The following is a 17,494-nucleotide window of genomic DNA, read 5'->3' as shown; positions in this document are numbered from 1 at the left end:
TCACACCATACAAAGTTGTTTGAAGTCTGCCATATTTATGGATCAAAATCAGAGTACAGAATCAAACACATTGAATACAGTTTCCAAATAACAACTCACAACAAAGGAAATTTCCCATTCAGACCGTCTGCTGAGAGAACAGCTCATTGAATAAACCAAGGAATCCATTTAGCTTGAGCGGTGCAGACAGCAGGCTGTAGTGTGCTGCCCACACAGCAGCACAGGACGCCAAACGAATAGAAATACCACCTCGTGGTTGTATGCCCCCCGTCAACTGATCGAGTTATCACTCACTGTTATGTTTCTCCAGATGTATTGAAGGCTTGGAAACAATCCATCAAATAAAGTTGCTGCTGTGAAGAACCAATGTATTAGAAAATGTTGATCGTTTACATACTTCTCTCACTCAGAAGCCTGGGAATATCTACACCATTGTCACAATGTGGACCAGTGATGCAAGTCAACAACTCAGTATTATACTAAACACGGAAATGTGAGAATTATTCTTTCAAAAAAGAACTTTTGCGTAACACAACATAATCTCACAATCCCTTTTTTTTAATATCGAGGACTCAGTGCAGAAAAATTGTCTGCGTTAGAATCAGACAGACATAGTTTTCCATTTCAAATCCTAAAATAAGCTGCAGGTGCACTGATGGCGCCATGTTGTCTTACTGCAAACGGAAAAGTCTGTTCTGTTGGTCATCTGTTGGTCTGGTCTGTTGGCCACACTTCCATTTAAAAAGGAGTCTTATTGGGGTTCTTTTTATAACTGAGTTGGCAGCTTGTTAATATAGGAGTATTTGAGCAAAATTCTATTATTGGCTGATGTTGTACTTGTTAAGATCCAAATCCAGATCAAGACAAATAAAAAACTGGGTTCGCATATGTGGACACCAGGTCCTAGGAGGTATTTAGTGTAAATGTTAAGCAGGTTCAAGGTTCAAGAGCAGGGTTCTCCAATTGTGGGCCTCGAGGGCCGGTGTCCTACATGTTTCCCAGTGCAACACACCTAAATGTAAAAGGGGGCCTCGTTACTTGGCTTTTTTACAATCTTAACCATAACATCAACATCAGATTGAGGTGTGCTGAAGCTGGGAGAGAGTTAAAATATGCAGGACACTGACCCCCGAGGCCCGGAATTGGGGAACCCTGTCCTAGAGTGTGCACCAACCATCTTTCCACATGTTTTGGCTAAAAGGGATTCGATAGTCTGTATGAGCTATGCCTTGTATGTTGTTTCAGTGTCATATTACAATACACTAGCAACTGTCGGCATTCACTCTTCCTAACAATTCTTCTTCATCGTTCAATAGTTGAATGGGAAACGTTGGCTGAATCATAACGCATTGGTGCTGTCACTCGTCAGCAGCAGACATATTCATTGGTTAAACAAGTTAGTGTGTTAATTATTCACAGGGCTGCTGAGCCATCCTCTTGTAAAACTAGCATGGCTTTTCCACACTTTTATCAGGAAAATTAAAACAAGGTAGCATGTCAACTGTCAAAAAGAAACAGTATATAAACACTTCACTGGAGCAATGCACAACCACATCAACTGTAGTATTTGGATATAAACATCCACAAAACAATGGGTACTGCTGCTAGTGGAGCTAGCCACAATGAGGTCAATTTGTCACTGTTTACATGGAAAAGCTGTGATCACTCCCAGTATGAGATCATCGTGGCAATAACCTCGTGAAGTATGCTTCCACTTAACTTTCTTGCAGGGGAAGGCTTCAGGAATTGAATGGAATACGATGACCCTGAATATATTGTGATGAACTGACAGTGTTCGGAATGTTTCCTTTTTGTTTCTTTATACTCATTGGTGACTCTGAATTAAAATATATGTTAACAGCTGCCAGGAATATCAGCGCTTGGATCAAATTGGTGAAACTAGATTTTAACTCAATATTGCTTTATCTAATTCAAGGTTGTGAAAGACTGGAGTTCATCCCAGCTGACGATGGCAGGACTACATCCTGGACAGGTTCCCAGTTAGTCAGAGAAAACGCAGAGGCAGTCAAGCATATTCACATCTATCGGCAGTTTTTGGACTGTGCAAGGAAACAAGAGTACCCAGAGAAAACCTATGCAGGCCCAGGGACATCATGCAAACTCCACACAGAAAGGCCTCAAATTGGATGCGAACCAATAAACCAATGTGCAGTCCCTGCACCAATAACAGTGAATAAAAAGTACCTGCTTTCATTAGCTCTACCTGCATTGTCCAGCCTCACCTTGAAAGGAGTGGAAGATGGTACTCAGATTGATTTGACCAGACACATGAATAAACAGAAGCATAACCTCAGTTTGAAGAAGGCACCAGATTATATATCACACTATCTGCTTTTCAAAGCAGGGAATATATACAGACCCCAAATTTACAAATAATAGTCTGTTCACTGTGGACACTTAAATTGGGGCTACAATGAGTCATTTCGTGGTTTTATATATATGATTAGAAATTTGTGTGAAATTCAATTCTGCTCAGCGTAAGAGTTCTTGATTTGTAACCACAAATGCGTTATATCACTTCACAGAGGCCATTGACTCCAATCAGTTCAGTCTTCAATATAAAGAAGTCTTTGTGTGAACCTTTAAAACACAATATTACTTACATTTGCTCATTTCTATATCACACATAAAACTATTGTTGCACAGCAAGTGGTTGAGTTGTTATACTTCATTTAACTGGAGTTTTTCTCCCAAAGATTATTCAGAGCTCAGCCTCTCTCGAACTGACAGTTTTCTATTACCAACATTGTACTGATGCAAACAGCTTGACAGACGACTCTGAAGCTATACATCTTCTGGCAAGCCAGAAAAAAAAAAAAAAAGTTTCTCGTTTTTTTCTCGCCCAGTATTTATTTTTCTGCCGTTGCTGCAGGTTTTTTGATGTCCCAAAGGCAACACTGGACACTATTTGAGTAACATTTCTCCATCTCGAATTGGGCCATAGCATTGCCTGATTGTTCTTTGATTGTTTCCAGCCCACTTCATGAGCGTATGGTGTGCCTGCCAGTCCTTGTGGACTGAATCAGGACATAATGGGTTCATTAAAAATCGCCAAGACTGCTGGCATTGGGAGGAATGATTAGTGAGATAAGCAGGGGGATATGAGCTTATTGGAACAAGAGGTGGCTCACCAAGATTAAAAGCCTTTTCCACATCAGTGCCATTTTCCCTCCAATTCAGCAAATCACTTAATTGAAATTCTTTTAATTTTCTTTTTAATTTTCTCTTCAAAAACCCTCCTGGAATTGCAACTCCAAGATGAATGGTAGAGTGAGGTATGGCTGTGAGATGGATTCTATTACTCTTAAACTCATTCACTCTGTCATCTCAGAGCTCTTTTGTGAAACAATTATTAGTAGAAGATGAAACAGTTCCAGAAAATCAAACAACTGTTTGAAATATAGGATTTTCATGGCCACATTGGCCAAGAATTGCTGTTTTAAAAAACACAAAATCATGCACTGAGCCAGCAAAGTACTCACAAGTTAAATTATTCTATTGTTATTGTAACCGTCTGTGTCCTTGCTATAAAGTCAAATATTCCACAAAAATACAAATTAAAAAGGAAACTTTCAAAGTCAAATTGGAGCCAAATATCCCCTGCTGATCCAGAGAGCCATTACAACATTCAAGGGCACCACCTGAAACATTAGTCCACACCAGTTGCGCAGTAATCTTGCATCCATAAAATGCTGACATCAAACATGTCAAGAACCTGCTAAGAGCCAGATTTCATGGCAAAAGAAACGGGGAAATCGGAGGTTGGCTGCTGCCAGTCAAAAACGAGCGCGAGGGCTTTGTAGTGTGATACCCTGTCAAGAGCTGTGCAGTCTCTGTGGTTTGTAGCAAGACCCTTCAGAGGGGCTGCACACAGGATGAGAGACATAAATAAGTCTCCTCTGTCAGTGGAAACCACAAAGCTGTCAGCTGCAGCGATTTCAGGCCTACAATACAAGGCCCAGCATGCAACCCGGAACGTAAAAGTTAAACAATTTGTTTGTATACGTCAATATATAATTTACACTGTTTTTGCAAAAGAGAATCAATAAAATCCGTATAATGTGGAACGGGTGTGTCGTTCTTTATGGTAAATACACATGCTTATGCGTACAAACAGGCATATACATCCTGTATATGTGGGAAAAAAATCTGTCTTGATAAATTGAATCACCAAACCATCTCCTTGCTCGAGGCAGACCAGAAGTAGCCACAGAACTCTGTCAGCAGCACTTTTAAACAATAGCTCTTCTAAAGTCTCAGCCATGATGTGACAGGCTGAATGTGGTTACAGTTCAACTCCTGGCAGGCTGATACCAGGAACACAGTTTCGTCAGGTTGAGAGCTCAAATGGTGAAAAAGCTCAAAGCTTTCCACAGATCTTAGTCAATCTGTCTGTCAGAGGAGGATAAAAAGTGCTTGTGCTGAAGCTGTCCACTGCTCACATTCTATTGTCATTGAAAATGGCTGGCACCAAAGCGGGTAATCATTTTGCAGTTTGTAGTGGGCTTTTGTTGTTATTATTTTGTGTATAAATTGTTCCTCTTCCCAGTCTGGTGCCAGTGTTACATAAATGGCAGGCTATGAAAACATCTGAGGGTATTAAACACAAAGAGGATGTGTCAGAGATGGAGAGAAGAACTCTTCTAAACTGTGTCTGGAGAGTAAAGCGAGTTCAAGTGAGCTCTGGGTGTTGTGAAGGTCATGGCTCAGACAGTCTGTCTATCTTCATTATATCAACTCTTGTTTTATGATATATAGGACAGCATTTCGGACCAAGACCTCGGTTATGAATGTGAGAGCGCAGCTGACAGCATATTTAATAAATGTTATGCTTTGAAGTGCCGCGCGGGCTGCACCCAAACTTCCTGCCTGCAGCCAAACTAAACCAAACCTCAAACAATATTTCAACGCTCTGCATCGACATGCCATTAGACGGTGATGCTCATAAACAAAAGCACAGGTGTTGAAAGGAATCTTAATCAAATCAAACTTTATTTATATAGCACTTTTCACACAAAGGTTGGAGCACAAAGTGCTTTATATATTCTAAAAAGAAAAAGAAAAACACACACGCACACACCACCATCCACAACTGCCCGTAACAAAATCTAAAAATGGATGTAATAATGGCCGGGCAATGATGAGACAGGAGAGAAAACACCATCCTAGGGGGCCATCCACATCGAGAGCTTAGGGGGACCCCGCCACAGCGGACTGTATTTACGGATTATAATAGTCTTATCTGTGACATGTTCACCTGTAGATCATAGCTTATTTTTCCTTTTAGAATGTCCTCAATACATTTATTATATTATTATTCTATTGAAAGTACAATATGACAAAAAATAAGAGATGTCAATGTTAAATTTATGAATATTAGGATTTTATACATTACCAGATTGCAATTGTTTTAATTCAAGCAATAACTTGATTTGTGACTCACACTATGATACAAATTAAATTATGGGCTGTCACAAAGCCAGTGATTAACCAGTGACAAACGTATTTGACAAATAGTGATACTGCATGTATGTGTGTGTACACTATGTTTGAGCACATACAAGTTGTACATTAAAAAAGTAATCATTGCCTTCTAAAGTTATCTAAATACATCAGCTCCTGTATGGCCTCGCCACTACTTCAAAAAATATACTGACTCAACATTTCGACTTTGACTGGAATTTTTACATGACTTAGAAATTAGTCTGTTAATCTATTTAACGTTGTGTATGCCCCAAATTATTCAATTTATTTCAATGATCTTTGTTTGCCACGATGAACCCATTTCATTTAAAGTTTTAAATGAAGCTACTTTTACGCGAGAACCCATTGAAATCTCACAAACAAAACAATCTCAGAAAATAGACTTTTGTGTCATTCTAAAACATTGTTTACAAAGCTATGTTTGTGGTAGTGATTATAATTGAAAATTAAGGCCACAATGCACAACAGATGCGTCTTTGTGTCTTTGAGAAACCTAATGAGATGTATGCAAATGTATTCATACTCCACACATGCCATTAAAAGCTGCATAAGTGCAATTAATAGAATATATTTGCCATTTAACACTTCAAAGACAGCCATTTCTATAAAGGTTGTGATTTCTCATAAAAAGGTTTTTTTTATTGTCTTTAATGCAGCAGAGCTGGATTATTCTCATTTCCATTTTATTGTTTGTGACATTTCAAATATTTATGAGACAGGTGAGGTAAAAATATGGTGTGGTACCATGTTGCATTAATGCCTACCAGCAAAAAGAGAAAAGCAAGCGACATTCAACTTATAACGTGAGCTTTTGGGTTGTTGTGTGTCAGGACAAATACTTGAGACACAACTCGAGCATGAAAGCATTGAAGAATCCCACAGCAAGACCGACATGTGAGGTAATCAATAGAGTTCCCATTGGAGAATGAATGCCTGCAGTATAACCGCATTCTTTGAGAAAATCTTGTCTCCTTGGTTAGAGGTTTGCCCTCTTCAGATGAGAAAGCAGAATTACTGTGCATCAAAGGATGAAAATCGCACCAGAATTGCCAGAATACTTTGGCTCTGTATCCTTCAGATTAGATTTGATGTCCATCAAAGCTTTTATGAAAAACTCTATCAGTGCTGTGCACATTACAGACAGAGTGCTTTTTATCCCTCAACTGTGAACAAATCTAATCCGATGACTTCATGAAGCAGTCAGGAGAGACTGTTACCCACGATTAAAAATAGGAGCAAATCCCATCGATTTGTTTCAGTAGTAGACAGAAGCTCACACAGTGGACACTGAGTCGACAAATTGTTGAAACTCAGTGGGAGAAACCTGAGGTTGTATCAGAAAAAAAAGTCTTATTTTTCATTGTGCAATGTTTGCAAGTCAGGGCTTTCTGACAAAACAGCATGTTTTCCTGCACTTTACTCCAAGTCCACTCTGGTCCACCTTTTGCTCAAGCATGAGGAAATGATGAAACCAGTAGACAAGTAAAAACCTCATAGCAACACTGCTTTAGCTATGCTGGCTGAGCAGGGACAGACTCTGGTGTACTGTCAAAGTTCAGCACATAAATAGTAATTCAGTGCTCCGGGCGAGGAGAACACAGGAGTGTACCAGGGACCACTCTACAGGGCGACAGCTTCTTAACGGCCTCCACTGAATGAATAATAGGAAATACAGAGAATACAGAGTGAAGGGGAAGGCTGGGTGCATCAGCTGCTCTCTTTAATATGTCTGGGATAAGGAGAGAGAGAAAAGAAACCTTTGTCAGCCTATTAAACGAGAAAGAGGAGTTCGGGCAGCTACAAATCGAAGAACCTCCAGCTCTGAACTGCATTCAGGCTGTAATGAGGAAGAGGGTGAATGTCTGGGATTTATGTAGCCGTGTTTATTGATTTAAGATTGAAATACAGTTTATCACTCCACTAAAATATTTCACATTGAAGTAAGGAATAAAAGAGGTGCGTCGTCACAATGCATTACGAACAGGTTCACACTGATTAGGAAACAGTATGGAAAGCCCAGCTGTATGGAATCCCCTGGTGCAAACAAGTGAAATAAACAACATTACGCAGGAGCAGAGAGGCAATATCAGAGATTGCTCTGAGAGAGTGTAATGGAAAAGGACTTGTTCTGTCACAGCCTCTCATGGTGATAGAATGCCACATGCTCCCTCCTGACAGTGTGATATTGGCTTGGCACGAGCTTGATGAATGTATCAGCCATAAGTCAGACAAACCCCTACCCTTCCTACAACTGCACCTTCGAAGATGTTTATGCCAGGGTATACAGACAGACGTTGCGTAACAGGAATGGGACCATTGTCTGAATTAGGTTCATGGGAAGCGGGCAGGGCCAGCTCCTGCTCCAGCAAATCTTTTAAATTGAATGTTATTACTCTCAGAGGTTGGATGAGTGGCTGGATGAAAAATAAGATGGGCATTTGGTCGGGGTGACTTTGCAGTGCCACCCCTTTTCTGGAGAGAATGGAGCATGACTTCCTGGTGCTTGGTTTTGGCAGGAGGTGAAAAGGAAGAAAAAACGAGGGGTGGGGGCAACCTTTCCGTGGGCAGGTGATGACCCATCCCAGACCACCTGGCTTCCTGCCAGGGTCAAGCAATTAATGCTGCCCCTCCTTTGATTATTTCAGACAGCCCGAGGATAGCAGATAGCGTCCAGTCTTGGGAACGGCGCACAAGGCAGAGAAGAGACAGCTCCGATGAAGGTTCAAGCTTGGGTCACGTTGTTAATAAACACAGGCGTTATAAACATCAGAACGAAATAAGCTGCTTTGCCTAATTATTTTTGCATTTGCATAGTAATGCAGAGTAAACATACTGGGGTGTCTCTCGGCCTCGTCTCTGCCCACACCTTCACCAAACTTCCCTCATCTGGATGGTTCATCTTGCAGCTCACAGAGATGAAATTGGTGTGCACTCAGTTGTGAGGAGTTGGTTGGCTTCCTATAATAAAACTTTATATGTGATGTGTATTTCTTAGACTACAAAAAAAAAAAAAAAAAATACTGAACTGTAAAAGTATTACCCTCTAAATCAGCTACTCAATAAACATTCCGGTGTCAAAGCCATCACAGAGCTGGAACCTCCTGCTCTGTGCATCACCAACTTCACAGTTTTCCACCACGAGGCTGACCTCGGTGCCCACACTTACCTGATCTCTGAATCTCTGCTGAGTTACAACCTGCACCATTCCTACTACACCAGCCCTGGCGGCTGAGTTTCACAGAGACAGATGCCCTTGTCAATCAGTACTGAGCGGATCATAGGTGAAGTCAAAAGTAGCAGTCAAACAATGACATAATTTAATAAGTCAGCATTCACAGGGAAGATGGAGGCTTAATATAATCACACGGAGGGATGAATGCCTCTGACCCATGGCCTTGACACGTCTCTATTCCATTCGTCTAAGGAGAGGACTCCAGTGGAAAAAGGTAAACGGCACTAAGGAATGGTGCTGCAGAACTAAAGCACACTTTCAACCTTTAACACAACTTTAGCATCACTTTTTTTTTCCTTTATTGAGAAAATCGACTGGGCATCACTGGTAGATCTTGGTAATTTCTTGCTTTTGATGTGCTCTTTTCTTGGACAGTAATACAATTTGTAAAGATAGAAAAGACCAAGTCAAAATGTGTGGTCAATTTGATTAAAATATATGTCAAAATAAAACTGTTGGATTTAATGGCGATATGTGTGACATGACATATGCAAACACTAGACTCTTTTTCAACCCCTCTAGCTGTGGCAACCCTTACTTCTGAATACAACCTTGGGCAAAAAGTGTCCTGATCAAGTAATTTATGCTTAGAAATAAAACATTGACTTTCAAATGCACCACCGCCTGAAGCCAGGCTTTGAGGCTGATTTGATCCCCCTTTGAGATGGTGAGAGATATGGCCCATTCCCCCTAATCACATGCCAGAGACCGTGCAATCACACAGCAACAGCTAAAGTAATCACTGCGGTGGTCCCCACCCTCCTCCCTGAACTGAACCTCAACCCTACAACATCGGTATCACTGGGAAGTTCTGCATATGTGCCCCTCATACAGATACAGACACACAGCGGTCTGTAGCCAAAGACTCCTGTAAAAGCTTTGTTGATGGGGTGGTGGATGATGACCAACTGTGACTACTGAAACAGTGCTCACCTCACACAGCCACAAATATCTGAACAAGAAGGTTGGATTTTATTTGGTGCCTCCCTTGTGTTTCGCCTGTAAAACCTCACCTAACTAACTCAACAAATGTAACAAATCAGCAGGAGCTTTATTCGCCTTTCTGTAACATTTAAAAAAAAACCCAACATAAAACAAAGTGATTCTGCTTATCAAACATAAACAAACTGCACAAACCGCACAGAAATGTTGCACAGGAAGCTGATGACTATAAAGGACAGAGCTCTTCTGAGAGTAATAATGCAGCTTACTGTGTAAATACAGGACCTGTCGAATCTGTTATTTTTTCATGAAGTGATTGTTCTGCTTAAGACCACTGAAGTTTTAGCTATTGAAGTGTGTGCATCCACTTTCTGTAGAATACATTAAGCTGGGAAAGAACTGCCCCTTTACTCAGATCTGAAGCCTGCAGTAAGCTTCTCAAAACAACAAAAAATATGTTTGTTTTTGTTTTGTCAAAATAATGCACTGTGAAATATGAAGAGCATCAATAAAAAACAACCACATTGAAGTTCTGACTTAAGATCGATATGTTGTAACATTTTGATGTTACAAATAAAATGGAACTCGAAGCTGGTTACAGGGAAACCTACGTACATTGTGGTTAATCAGGAAATCAGTAAGGGATAAAACAGATCAGTGCCAAATCAAGATACATTGTGATAGTTTCAGCATATAACATTATAAAGTGAAACCTCATGATCATTCCCAATGATAATTGATATTTGACTTCTTAATATACAGTTCCTTGGTATCATATGAGCATTATGTCATTGGAGGATGATGTATTTTTACATCATAGTATAACAATGTTTTACAATAAAAAGCTTCTACTTGTTTGGAGTAGCCCAAGGCTGTTAACATTGTGCAGGCTGACCATCTCATGATTTTAAATACGGGGTCACAGGGAGTTGTTGAAAAAATTGATGCATTTCTTTTCCCTCACTGAACTTGCAGTGGCCTAATGGCTGGAGAGGCAGATTTGGGATCTGAACTTGTCAAGTTTGATCACCCCAACAGGTCACCACTGAGGGTCCCTGAATAAGACCTTTAACCCTTATCAACTTGGGGAAAGGAACTTATCCAAGGGTTTAGCAAATTATGATCTTAAAAAAAAAAAAAGGAAACACAATTACAATAAAGATATAAGAAACAAATAAAAATAAGCTTAGAAAAAGCTTATACAGATTCATATTGTGCCTGCGACCTGTCCAGAGTGTCGGAGTGTATCCTGCCATCACCCATACTTAGCAAGGAGTCAGTCCAGTGCCCTGCTACCCTGACCTGGATAAAGAAGTATAGAAGATGGCTGGATGGATAGCTAGTTAGAAAAAAAAAACAACACCTGAACAATTGTGTTTTTTTCTCATTTTTAAACATCATTATGCTTCTGTGATGATACAAATGAAAGCCATCAGCCACAGTGTCAGCACCACCGCCGACTTAATTTCATGTATCTACCTCAGAGGTAAAAAAATACACTTGTTTTCTGTTTGAGTGCAGTGGCAGTGCTGATCAAGGTTATTTGTAGGTTCTATGCTTTATGGTGCTGAGAGGACAGTGGCGTGGTCATAATGTTTTTCATCTGCTTCTGTAGTCCATAGATAGACTCCATTATTAATGCGTGATGAGCTTTCTTGTGACAACACAGTAGAGGGGTTTGTTTTGCATTGTGTGTGTGTGTGTGCCTGTGTTGTCTGAACTTGTGACAGTGAGTAAAATTAGCTTGCTGGGTCTTGTACTGCATTTGAAGAGTATACACTGAGAAGACGGAACACAGACGCACACACAGACACACAAAACGCCTCCATAGTAAAGGTCTCCACGCCTCAGCATGGGGTACCGCGGTGTAAAATTGTGCACAAATAGAGTGAATGAGCCATTTGGACTTTGATGAGTCTCCTGTCCTCCTCTGAACCAATAGCTCGACCCACTCTTCCTTTATCACGGTGTGCCAGCCTGCTGCTATCTGTGCTACACTAAATCAATTAGCATGTCATTAAGATAGCTTGTTCCAGCACAGTAAGCATGGAGTGGGACTACAGTATCTACAGGAACAGAGAGACGAACTCGGAGGGCATCATATCTCAGTGTCCATGTGGCGGAGTGCGGTGGGTTGTGTTTATTGGTGGGCTCCGTGCACAAAAGCACCTGGATGTGAGAGAACATCAGTTCCACACAACTAACTATCAAGGCCTTTCGCCCAACAAATGAAGTGTCGAACATGCTTTTAAACTTGCGCCAGAAATCTGTATTACCTATAAACACTATTGTTCATTATTTCATGGGGCATGTGGCACTTAATAGTTGGTTTTGTTATCTTCAATAGGTGCTGCAGCGATTACATTCAAAACATTCTTTTAGTGCTCTTCCTTGTTATCACAAACAGCTTTTCAATTACTTTCTGAGAGTGAGATGAAATCAATTCTGCGAGAAAAGTTTTATTTATTCCTCAGTTAATTCTTTTCAATTGAAGTGGGGACAGAACATTAAACACAGCATTTAATAATTATCTCTCTCTCTCTCTCAGCACAGAGGACTCAAAGTCACCTCACATCAGAGAGTAAGGTGATCATTCTGTAATTACCGCGAGTAAAGCAACAGCTTGGTGTGTGGACATAGATAGAGATGATAGGCTTAATCCCCATTCGTATAGAGAAGATTTCTTTCTGAAGGCAAGAGCTCAATCAGACTACCCAGATAAACACTGAAAATACTGTAGCATGATAAACTTTTTCTTTATCTCTGACAGCATGAGCGCTTAATCACAACTGCTTTTTTTTTCTTCCTCTCTCCAGATAAATTAAAGAGCTAAAAGTTAAACATTTAAGAAATAACTTTCTCTAGTGTCAGTTCAGGAAATTGAACGTATCATCTTCAATCGATTTAAACACTGAAACTACTAGTATTTAACTAGACCAACTTGGGGTCAAAGGAATCAAAGAGCACACATCATATTATCCAGAGTGAGCCAGATAATAAAATTCTCAGATCATAAAAGCTATAAAAGGTCCATTCTACTGCCTTGGGCCAAATGGCTGCTACTAATGTATTAGACTGCATGGTATACATTAGCACTAGTGCCAGGAAAGTAATTCATAGTGAGAGAAAACTAATAAGGCATTCATAGTCTCTCTCTCTCTCTCACTCTCTCGCTGAAGAATCTCTGCAGCCAAATGAGCAGGTGTTTGAGAAGTTGAAGAGACAGTGCAACTCTCCAAGGTCAAACTGTGTCTCTCCCACCACACAAGAAAGTACAGTCAATGCAGACTCCAGTGCTCAGTCACGTTGTGTGCTCCTGATCAGGCTACATCTCCCCGACGCTCTCAGTCACAGCAAACAATTGAAAAGGGCTCGCCACAGACTTCAAAAGAGCATTGCTGGCTTTGAACGCCATGCCAGTAGCTCAAACCATCAGTGGCACATCAGTGTCCTCCAGGCATGTGCAGAGCAAATTTTCCCCCTCACAACACTTGGCAAAGAATTTTCACTGGATACCAGACAATAAAAATACCACGAAGAGGTAATGTAGCAACAGAGAGCAGAAGTAGCACCCCACTTAGCGCTTGTTTCAGTTCCAGTAACTTTCAGTTCTCAAAGTGCTTTCCCATGGAGGGATTCTTTCATCACTCTGAGCTGCTGGTTTCACTCCACACTGAATACTAACCTGTCACTGGAAAGCAACACAACATTTGAGAACAGTTTATACACGCTGGGACATTTCTTTAGTTACATTATCTATTTATTATCATAGTGCAGTTTGAAATTGTGTCGTTTTGCTGTGTCTGTATATGGGTGTGTTCATGGTCTTCCATACTGGGGGTAAATTGATCTGCACAGTGAGCCATGGGAACTCATGTCAAGAGAAATCCTGAAGACAATCACGTTTTTCAATAAAGACACATTTTAAGGGTACAGTCTGGCTACACTTTGGATAAAGGTTAGGATAAGGCTAGCAGTAGTTTAAGAACATCTGCTAAAAAATTACATATATATAGATGTCTGTTTTTTGTCTAACACTAAAATGAACTGAGAACTTATCGAGTTGATTTATGGCATTCACACATGAAGATTCAATAATTGAAGATAATTAGATCTAATAAAACATGTATGGTGAAGCTAATTCAGCATGTGTAGTGTTTAGTAAAACAGTAAAAAAAACAAAAAAAAAACACCTTTATTTGTGATTTCAAACAGGACGAGATTTGCTACAGTTCAATATAGAATTTTTTAAAATGTTCATATTTTAGCCTTTCATGGAAACATTAAAAAGAAAAGAATTGCTGTAAAAACACAGTCTGGTCAAAGGTAATAGAACGAAGAACGCTGTGAACAACATGGATTAGCGCCTTTGAATCTGTTTTGTCCCCTGGAGCAATTCATCATAATTTTAACCACCATGTATAGTATGACATAAAGAAGCTCCACATATGTGGTTTGCGTTTTGCTTGCCAGGTCTTTTAGATAAAGCAGCTTACAATGCACACCAATGCAAGTCACATTTTCCAAAGGTGAACCACTTCAGTATTGTTATTGTAACAGTAACCATCCATCTTATTCAGCGGCATGACAATGAATGCCTCAATGTTGTCATGTTATAGCTCCATCTGCCACAGCCCAGACAGCCTCACAGACTGATATCTATTCACAGAGAGAAACACAATCATACAAAAAATACAAAAATCCTATTTATTCCTAATAGCCACTTGACATTTGTCACAGGTCTCCAGTCTTGGCTTGAGATGGAATTTATTATCAGGTGTCCTAAATGACAAATTCGACTAAGGTAAACAGATCATTGACAGAGCAGGAAACGGAATGTAAACACCTGTTTTGGGAGCATCATTGGCACATCGGAGTGCTTAATACTAAGGCCTGAACCAGAGTGATGTTGAAAGGTGAATTCTCCACACATCAATTTTGTCCTGAGCTGCACAGTGCAGCAGAGCTTATTACAGACTCTCAATCTGTCTCAAGTGTTCAGACTGTGTCAGTAATGCCGAGCTGCTGGGCCCTTGAAACGCTTCATTAAAAAGCTTGGCCATCCGGAGCACATCCGTGGCAGCCAAATAAAGTGTCAGACCACATTTTTCATCTGCAGATTAAACCTATGTAAGCCCGAATTAAACCAAATTAGATGTGAAAATGAGAAATAAACCAAAGCCAGATGAGTGTTGGGGGGAGGGGGGGGATACTACTCAATAACCATATGGGAAACTGGTTGTCTTGGGTTGCCTGCCTCAGTTACTGCAACCCCTTATGCAGTTAAGATGTTAGAGACTCCTGGTGGGGTGTTCTCACAAACCTACATATTCAGTTTTATTTATTTGTGTGGCAGATACAAGGAAACTGAGAAGGACTGCCTTTATTCCTTCATCTTATGTGACCTAAAAGATCATTCCTCAACTCAAGCCTCTCTAGATTAAAGCATCTTCTCTCCCTGACCATGGTGAGGATGTTTATGCTTTCACAATGAAAGTCTAGGTGCTTTTAAGGGAGAATTTCATGCTGGCATTGGGGTCTTTTGTGTGCAAGTGCATCAGAGCTGCACTGTGCTGGCCCGGGAGATAAACTTACTGCTAATCAATCACAGTGTCCTGCTTTTTCATTCTATTCTCTCACTCCATCTCTCTTTCTCACACACGCACACGCACACACACACACACACACACACACACACACACACACACACACACACACACACACACACACACACACACACACACACACACACACACACACACACACACACACACACACACACACACTCGACATGTCCTCTGCTATTTGATGGAACAGAGTCCCGAGAGCTCAGACCCTCTTGTCTCCACATTTCAATCAGTGGACAATTACAGATCAATAGGCTGAGTATATGACTACAAACTGCCAGATACAAATGTATCTTCACTGAACAACACACGTGCAGAGCAAGACACATACACTCACAAACAATGTTTTCATGGGCTGGTGTGTATGTCTTTGGAGAGGGTTGTAGTTGAGGGTGATGGTCTCAACTCTGTCACCCCCAGTGCGTTAGATCCTCAGCCAGCTCATTGTGGTGAAATTCTGCCTCAATAACAGAGTGTCTTTCCCAAAGCATGGCCCTCATCATGGCCCTGAAATAACTTGTCTCTGTGGACACCCTCACAACACAGGCTCCTTGTGGCCTTGCTTACAGAACTGGAAGTGAGCGAGCAAAGCAATCTAACGCCATTGTTCCCTGCATGATAAACTGGGCACAGGCCATCCCATTCTCTCCCCGTCTTCGCGAAGCTATGTGCAATCTGCGATATGAGTTGCTGAAGTGATGTCTGAACTGGAGAACACTTTAACACCTTGTTATTGGCTTTGAAGAAGGCACTGAGCTCGCATATTGTTCAGAACTTTATATTTAAGGCTTTTACTCAGATTCTGAATCAAAGATTTTAATGTAGATCGTAAGCTTAATATAGTCAACAAGCACATAATTTTCTCATGAGCTGACAGTGCCTTAAACAGAAGCATGCCAGCTATCAATCATTGTGACACAAGGTGTGCCAATTGAATAAATCCAGCCATGATAAATTGCATTTTTTTAACAAATTGGATGAAGCTACCAGTATTCATATAAACATTGAATTTTAAACACAATGCCAGCATAGCTAACAGTGAGTCATCATGCTGTGCTTTCAGGCATTGTAAAATTATAGCAGCAATTTGCTTGAAATCTCAATTTTTGTCTCATAAAAAGCTATGCCAATATAATTGTGTTAAAATGATATCTATTATATTATGCAGCTTTCTATTATAACACAGCACTGAGGATTGGTGAGTGAATTGGAAATCGGAGGGAAGGCCCCCTACTCCAGTGCATGTTGCTCTGGGTTTCATTGGAAGACTGCTGTTCTTCTAGCAAAAATACTGTACATCATTTCACTCTCTGATCTTTTAAAAAGCTTATTCACTCCTGCTTTAGTTGACCAAAAGATCCACTGTTGGAGCTCATGGAGCATTGCAAAGCAGGAAACTGCAGTAGATATCCGGGTTTCTCCATGAAGTGTAACATTTTTCACTTAATCTCTCCACATCAGTCAATACATCACAAAATTGCGTCTTATGAGTGACAGCGCCGCCTCCGTATGGCAAGCAGCAATCTTGGATGTGGAACAACACAACCACTAAAGTCAGCTTTGCACATTAAGTTGTTATTTACAGTCAGCAATAAGCCATATAAACCCTTCTTCACGCCAGTGAGCTGATGGATTCCCCAACGAGATGTTACAGGAATCATCAGGCAGAGAACAACTGCTGCAAACATAGCACATCAACAGCAAAGTAATCTTGCAACTCTGTATCATTTGGCTGCCTGTTCACAACATCCATAACACCAGCTGAGGGATGTTGTAACACGTCAAGCTGTGAGCTTTATAAAACACCTCAATCCACAGTGACGGATAAACAGTGTCACAGTAAACAGAGATGACCCCCGAAGGTTACCATCACTCACTGAGTCACAAACTGACAAATGTTGTATAAAGCCTTAAAACAGCATCCTGACAACTGAACAAAAGCCCATCATCACAAACCAAGAATACATTAGGCTGGTGAATAGCCTTTTTAACTTAAGATACATACAATAATGCTGCTGTGAATAGCCTTGTGTAATTAGCACATAATTGCTTATGTTGCAATTGGCCCCCAGATTTCATTTAGTTGTCACAGCAGTTTTCACATGGATTTTAACCCCCGTTAATTAGTGTGAAAAGATTACACAATAATAACCTATTTAGTCTTAACACACTGAATGGAGTCCCCAAA

General features: G+C 40.5%; 1 protein-coding gene across 3 annotated transcripts in view; it reads right to left on the bottom strand.

Annotated features, from left to right (window-relative positions):
• macrod2 (mono-ADP ribosylhydrolase 2) overlaps positions 1-17,494 on the bottom strand; it is a 419,737-nt gene that overhangs the window by 71,224 nt on the left and 331,019 nt on the right. The window lies entirely within an intron of this gene.

This window comes from Blennius ocellaris (genome assembly GCF_963422515.1).
Source record: "Blennius ocellaris genome assembly, chromosome: 13".
Classification (NCBI taxonomy): domain Eukaryota; kingdom Metazoa; phylum Chordata; class Actinopteri; order Blenniiformes; family Blenniidae; genus Blennius; species Blennius ocellaris.
The sequence above is the reverse complement of the archived record's forward strand: the minus strand, read 5'-3'. Positions and strand labels throughout refer to the sequence as shown.